Raw genomic sequence first — 7,970 nt, 5'->3', positions numbered from 1 at the left:
ATGGGGGATCCTCTGGAGAGCTATAAAATAACAATTTGCTCATTCGGTGTGGAGGCGAGGGAAACAGTATTAGCACCGCCATTTTGTTCATGGTGTTCACAGGCTAATAGAGGTTAAATGCATTTCAGGCAACTAGAGGCAGAATCTTAGAACGCCTTTCTTTGCTATGGCTCTTCCGTCCTAGGTCATCTTTCCAAAAAGTATTCTGTGGCGTGTTCCCTTTGAGGTCATCCACTGCATGTCACTGTCTTTAGGGCAGCACCTCTGAAGGGATCTGGAAAGAATCTAAACTAATGGTTTGGAACTTTGATAGTTATGCGTCTCTAGCGAGGTGGATAAATGGTTTGAGTTGAAAGAGCCGCGAGGACTGTGGCAGTAAGCTTCTGGAAAGGGCAGTGGGAAGTCTGAAGGAATAAATTAAAGTACCAGATGCCCTTTATACTGCTCAACTGCTCAGCGTGAGTCAGTCCCAAGTTCCCAGCTTGGGTCACAAGTTTATCTTCTCTAAGGGCTGTGAAAGCAGCCACAGCGGCAGGGGATGATGGATGGAGTTGTACTGAGGAAGGGTGTGCGTGGAAGTTCTGTTGGGGTCTTGAAATTCCCCAGGAAGTTTCAAGAATTTCTTGTAGTCTATTCAGTAAGTTAAAACACACACACACACACACACAAAAAAAAAAACAAAACAGGGAGGGGAGGTGTCACATAAATCATTTGGCATAATTGTATATATTTCAGTATCATATAGGAAAAGCTTGAGCATAAGTGTGTAATAACAAGGGGAAAGATTTTGTGATCATCACTTTGGAAAATTAAAAAGAAAGCATATAATTACTTAATTTGAAAGTTTTATTAAATGCAAGTTATAGTTCCTTGTTTATATACCTTTCACTTACAGGCTGAAATCCCTTAAAGCACACAGGCTTAGAGATATGCCTGTTGTAACCTGTTCCTCATTTCTCTTGCAGTTACAGAGCTGCCTGGAGTTTCTCATTGATAAGAAAATCAGGTATTTTTCAATAATAACTCACTCTTTTATGAGAATGAAAATAATGTGCATATTTCCTGAATCAATGATTGGACATTGAAGTGTCATTTCTTTGGTTAAAATATTCACAGTAGTTACATATTAAATGCCAACTTACTCATTGATATTACCATCTAAGACTGCATAAGTAGACCTAGAATATAAAATAACCGAAGCATAATTGGAGGTAGAATTCAAAACTCTCTTAATATTTCACATAAAATCGATTCACAATGTTTACCTTAAACATTGACTATACAATACAAAGCAGGAATTGAGGACACCCTTTTAGAATTTCATTGCTTGATTTAAATTTCAGCTTCTTCACTAATTTAATTGTGTAATCTTGGTCAAGTCACTTAACTTTCCTATACCTAAATTTCCTTATCTGAAAATGGGAATAATTACAGAACATATCTGTATTAGTCAGCTTTTACTACAATAATGCTGTGTAACAAACAACCCCCCCCCCCCCCCCCCCCCCCCCCCAGTATCTCAGAGGCTTACAAACATAAATGTTTTTTCTCCCTTAGGTCAACTGTGGCAGCTCTGTTCAAGGCTGAACATTGGGCTTAGATTTACTCTACAGGTACCAGGCTGAAAGAGAAGTGGTTCTCTGAAGGGAATGTCTGGAACAGAAGGGAATGAAGCAAACCATTTATCAGTCCCAGTCAGAGCCTCTGCTTGCATACATTCACATTTCAAAGGTCAAATAAGTCATATGGTCAAGCTCAACATTGAGGATAATTATACTTTTCCCATTAAAAGAGGAAGGCAGATTAGTAGTTGCTGAACAATAATATCTACCTCATTATCCTAGGGTTGTGGTGAGTGTTAATTGATATAATATGCATAAACTCTTAGCACATTTGCTTGTCACATTGTAAAATATCAATACGCAGTCATTATTTTTCTTATATAAAACAGTGCCACAAATTGAAGACAGCAAAAAACAAAGAAACTTCTGGAAATTCAGTCAGTTGACCTTACTGAGATTTATGTTCCAACTCATCTTAAGTCTCTCCTTTATTGCCTATGTTTTCCATTCTTGTGGTAGAACCTGAAAGTCTGTCAGCAGTGTGGAAACAGAGAGGAGAAGACTGATTGCTACTTCTGTAATGGTCCAAAAGTGTCCCAAATTCCATTTTCTTGGGGCTATGGCAGTGAGTTATGAATCTTAGGAAGTACATAATTTCTATTAATTTCTTCTTTTCCTTCCTTCCTTCCTTCCTTCCTTCCTTCCTTCCTTCCTTCCTTCCTTCCTTCCTTCCTTCCTTTTTCTATCTTTTCTTTCATTTCTTCTTTTTAAAAATAAAATAGGACCTTTATCAGATGAATGGATTGGGTCTCAGTACTTACTATAACCATTGACTCTTACACTGAATTTGTCTTAGGCTCTTGGAAGTGAAACAGAGTTTGGGATTTAACATATTTATTAAAGATTGAGAAAAAGAAGCCAACTTGTGGTACAGATCTGATGAAGCCTGAGCTCTGGAGCTAGTCTAGCTTTCCTGAACTCTCCAGTTTTGGGTCAAGATGACTAATTCTTTAACTTTCTGGCTAGCCTGCCTGGTGTGGATCAGTAGTTGAGCATTGACCCATGAACCAAGAGGTAACCGGTTCGATTTCTGGTTAGGGCACATGCCCAGGTTGCGGGCTCAATCTCCAGTAGAGGGCATACAGAAGGCAGCCAGCAATCAATGTTTCTCTCTTATCAATGTTTCTATATCACTATCCCTCTCGCTTGCCCTTTCTTTAAAATCAATAAAAAATATTTAAAAATTTCTACCTAGATTAGTCATTTGATGTGGGCTGCCCAAGAAAGGGTATATCTTGGGCTTGGGGACTCTGTGGGTGAGGCAGACCCTGAAGGAGCCGGTGGCTAGAGGCTGTAGCTGGACAGCAAGGCCTATCTGAAGAGGGATCTGTGTGGTGCATCTCCATGTCAGCCACAAGAACCTAACGCATTGTGCACATTTAGTAAATGTTGATTATTAGCATTGTTGCTCGCTACCATTGATGTTTATGTTTATGTATAGTTTTGCTATTTAAGCTCTCTTCTGGCCCCCCTGCCACTCCCAAATGGACTGTTTCCCACCTTTGCTTGGCATAGTCTCTAAGAGAGCTGTTTTCTATTCTGAGAGCCCTGAAGGTAGCAAAACCCATTCGGTTCCTTTGGCTTTTAGACTTTAAGAACACTCTGGCCCCTGTGTTCACTCATGAGTCTCCAAATCAGCTAGCCTAACTTCAGTCAGGATATAGAGAAGGTTTTCACAGAATCTTGATATGCATTAAAATTGGGCCTGTGTCCAAAGTCTATTAGGAATGATACCATGAAATCTCTAAGATATGCCTCTATCATTCCTGGAAGGAGTCTAGACATTTAGAGAAGTGGACTCACAGTTTTATAGAATAACAGACAGTTGGAATAGGAGAGAAACACAAATTAACAGGTTCTTCTTCCTCCTATTATAGTTGAGAAAACAAAAGCATCGAGAGCTACGAGTTGTTCAAGTTTACACAACTCTTTAGTCTGGTAGAAGCCAGACTCTCAGGCCAGTGGTTGTCGATGCCATTATACAGTGTTTAGACAGCACTGAGGTATAAAATTTTGGGTCAGCATTAGAGTTGGACAACCTGGTTCAAATCCTGGCTCAAACGCTAACTAGTACAAGCAGTGCCGAAAATGATCTATACCTACCTGTCCAGTACACTACATAAAATATGGCTGGCGCAGCTGAGGAAAGAAATTTTCAATTTTATTTAATTTTAATGAATTAAATGTGGTTAGTGGCAAATGTTTTAGGCAGTGCAGATCTAAAGAACAGGATCATGTCCTATTTAGCTCTGAATTCATAGGCTAGCTCAGGACATGGTGTTTCTCAGTACTTGTTCATTGTCATGTTCAAAGGAGCATATTGGTGAGGTAGGGAGCTGAGGGTAGCATAGAAGACAGAGTTCAAGTCTGTTCTACTTGACTTTACCTAAGACCTATATTTTGGTAGTGTAGCATAGTGGATAAGACCACAGAGTGTAAAGCTCACACGCCTGGATTTAAATATGGAATCTGCCATTTATTAACCTTGATCCTCTGTGCCTTGGTTTCCTTATCTGTAAACTGGGAATAAAATAGTGTTTCTTATATAGTATTGCGTGTGTGCTTGCATTGATTTAATATCCGTAAAGTTCTTAGAATAGCTCCTGGAACATACCAAGTTCCCTCATGCACACATGGTCTTACTAAAACGAAATCCCACCTGGATTAAGCCTTTATGTATCTTTGCATTCTTTCCACCTCTCAGAAAAGCTGAGGAACTACTTGAGCTCTAAGTTCGTAGGCAGAAGGGTTTCTCTCATGTTGCTGATGCTACTTGGGACAACGTGACCTTGTTGTGTTGTTGGGTTAAGTCCAGAAACATTTAACCCAAACCCTCATCCCTAAATGGAGCCAATTCACCAACGTGTCTGGTGTGAGGAGGAGAAGTGAACTGCTAAAAACAATGAGGTCAACCTTCTGAACTAAACAGGGTAATGATAGCTGGCCCCTCAGAAGATACGACTGCTAGGAAATTCTGCACCCATGTTTATACAAAACCAAGTAGGAAATGTTTGCCAATGGAATAAATAAAGGATCCTTCTGGTTACATAATGTTTCGTTGTGCCCCAGTTTGAGGCTGTTTTGGAATCGTTGCTTAGTCTAGGTTTGAATTTTGCAGCTCAGGCTGCCATCTACTCTTTTGTTTGCTTGCTCTTGATACTTGAAGTGTCATTCTTTTCAGTTCCCTAATGGCCTGAGTTAAAGCGGGACCAGAATGTGACTTCATTGCTTTGGCTTAAGACAACCCTTATGATCTACTTCGCTTCTGAACCTCTGACCCAGGGATAGATTTGGATCAGGGCAGGGTGATAGGCTGGAGGTGATGGGTAATGGTCCCGTGTACCTGGAGAAAAAGGAGGCTTTATTATTATTTTTTTTATTTTTTTTTAAAATATATTTTATTGATTTTTTACAGAGAGGAAGGGAGAGAGATAGAGAGTTAGAAACATCGATGAGGGAGAAACATCGATCAGCTGCCTCCTGCACATCTCCCACTGGAGATGTGCCCGCAACCCAGGTACATGCCCTTGACCGGAATCGAACCCGGGACCCCTCAGTCCGCAGGCCGACCCTCCATCCACTGAGCCAAACCGGTTTCGGCAAAGGAGGCTTTATTTTTACTAAAAACACATGTTTGTTGAGATCCTACTATGTGCCAAGCATTATGCTGAGCACAGCCTCGGGGTTTCACAATAACCTTGCAATGTACGCAGTTATGATCCACAGATATGAAGCGGTTTTAAGTATCATGTTCCAGCTCAGAAGTTAGGGTGACTTAGCCCCCAAGTCTCTGATTTTTCCCTTCTGTTACATGCCTTTCCTGGAGTAGAAATTAAAGCAGCTGTTTTAATTCAGTTGCTTTAGTTTCCCTGTGTAACCTGGAAAAAAATCTAGTTGTAAAAAAATCAAAGTAAATCCTCACAATTCAACACATTTTCATTTGTATAGGTGAGCAAATTTATTACATCACATTTTGAACTTGTCACTACCCTGAAAAGGAGCCACCTTCTCCCCACCCAGTACACACTTCATAAAAGCATTTATTGAGCACCTACTGCATGTGATGGCTGCATGTAAGTTCCAGGCGGCAGGGGCTGCAAGTTACAAAGTCCCAAATGCTTCTCAAAGATTATGGGTCTTGGCGAAGTCAATTTTACTATCTTGGGCATCAGTTTGTTTATTTATAAAACATTGGTGTTCAAGAGCCCTCTGAAATTCTAGGGTATGGCAAACTTGAGTGAGGATTTAGACCCTCACAGAGAAAAACTCAACTCTCTGGTCTCTTATCTCCAAGGAGTCTCCTATGGCTCATTCGGAAATTCTAGAAAAATCAAGAAAACATATCCATGACCCTGTTCCCCAAGTGCCCTTTAGAATCCAGTGGGATTGAAAGATAACTAAAGGGAAAGGCAGAAATGAAAGTTGTAGTGGTATTTGACCTTTCCTGAGCATTCCTTACTTCTCCAGCATTGCAGTATATGTTTTACTTGGATTGTATTTAGTCATTTAGTCAAGTAGTCCAATGATTTAGAGCAGTGCATGGGACATTTGAGTGAATCCAGGAAATAGAAAGAATGAACAAGGGTGCAAATGGATGGGGAAAGGTACCTTAAGTCTGGGTGGCTGGCTGCCCAAGTGATGTGAGGTTCACATTGATGGCCCCTGAATTTCTGATTAGGAGGACCAGGACCTGCAATTCAGCTGGAAAAGGGTATATGGAATTTATTTTGAAGCTTTGTTTGTTTGACACACATAGTTTTTGTTTAGTTTGTATGTTTATTTGTTGGGGGGTGTCTGTTGGTAGAGATTGTGATGCCTGACTCCAACATACAAAGCTGTTCCTAGGTGCTGTCACTTGGTCCCCAGCAGATCTTTGTACCAGGGATCCAAGTGTCTGAAATTGCATCATTGAAGACTCATTCATTCCTGCTCTGCCTTTCCCCTGCTGGCTTGCTTTTTATAAATTCACTAGAGGCCCGGTGCACAAAATTCATGCACAGGTAGGGTCCCTAGGCTTGGCCAGGAATCAGGGCCAGTCAGGTTCCCTGCCTCCCGGCCTCCCTGCCTCCTCCTTTCCTCGCTCCCTCAGCACCCCGCCACCACCACCGGTCGCCCGCCATTTTCCACGCCGCCTCCTGGTGGTCAGCACACGTCATAGCGAGCAGTCGAACTCCTGGTCTCCTGGTGGAACTCCTGGGGGGACAATTTGCATATTAGCTTTTTATTATATAGGATTTTTTCTTGAGGATTAACTAAGATTCAGTGAGGTGTGCAGATCCTAAATATACAGTTTGAGCTTTGACAAATATATACTCCCATGGATCCACCACTACTGTCAATCTTTACATTTTGTCTCCCCCCAGAAGTCCCCTTATGGTCCTTTCTAGTTAATCCCTGCCCCTTTGCTCACCCCACATGATGACTATTCTGATTTGTTAGATTAGTTTGACCTGTTCTAGAACTTCACATACATGGAACCCAACAGTATGTACTCTTTTGAGTCTGGCTTCTTTCACTTAGTGTAATGGTCTTGAGGTTTTCCCACATTGCTGCATTTACCATGAGTTCATTACTTTTAATGCTGAGTAGTATTCCATTGTATAAATAGACCATGATTTTTAAAAAAACGTTATTACTCACAAAAGCTTCATTTTTTAATTTAGCTTTCTGACTCTGTGTTTGCGCCTTCACTACTTTCACAACACTTTTTTGCTCCTCCATAAGGAAAGCACACTTGATCCTGGACATATGTAGCACACATGGGTCCATGATATGCCCTTACTGACATGTTTTTCATTTTAGACAAACTCAGAACTGTAGGTCTCACAGGACGAACTCTGCAAAGTCGGCCTGGGCTCATGCCACATGCAGATTTTGGTGCTTTCCCCACCTTCTTGGTATAAAGGCAAACAATTCTATCGCCTAGTTTTGTTAGAGGCTGTATTTGTAGGACAGCCTCCAATAGTATGTCAAACACTGAACCATTGTGAATGCCTGAAGTCACAGTGCCTGAAGAGCTACCATAAGTTTTAAAATTCATTCTTGCAGATGGACATTTAGGTTGTACATAATTTTTGGCATTATAAATAAAGCTGGTATAAAAGTTTATGTACAGGTCTTTTGTTGGCACATGCACTTATTTCTTTTATGTAGATGCACAGAGGAGATTTGTTGTGTCAGAGGGCAGGTGTATGTTTAACTTCATAAGAAACCACCAGAAGAAAGAAGTTTTGCAAAGTAGTTGTGCTATTTTTCACTCTTACTCAATATTTTCTCTTAAAAGATCAACAGTGCTGGTAGGGGCATCTTTCTACTATCCCCTCTTCTCCCCCATCTCTCTCTTTCTCT

The 7,970-nt window shown here is 40.9% G+C and overlaps 1 pseudogene; it reads right to left on the bottom strand.

The window, feature by feature from the left end:
- Positions 1-6,231: 6,231 nt before the first annotated feature.
- Positions 6,232-7,607, bottom strand: LOC139014360 (large ribosomal subunit protein eL34-like; annotated as a pseudogene).
- Between the last annotated feature and the right edge of the window lie 363 nt (positions 7,608-7,970).

Source organism: Myotis yumanensis, unplaced genomic scaffold (genome assembly GCF_028538775.1).
Source record: "Myotis yumanensis isolate MYYU_CA2020_CCGP unplaced genomic scaffold, mMyoYum1.0.hap1 SCAF_7, whole genome shotgun sequence".
Lineage (NCBI taxonomy): Eukaryota > Metazoa > Chordata > Mammalia > Chiroptera > Vespertilionidae > Myotis > Myotis yumanensis.
This window is presented reverse-complemented; position numbering and strand designations above follow the sequence as displayed.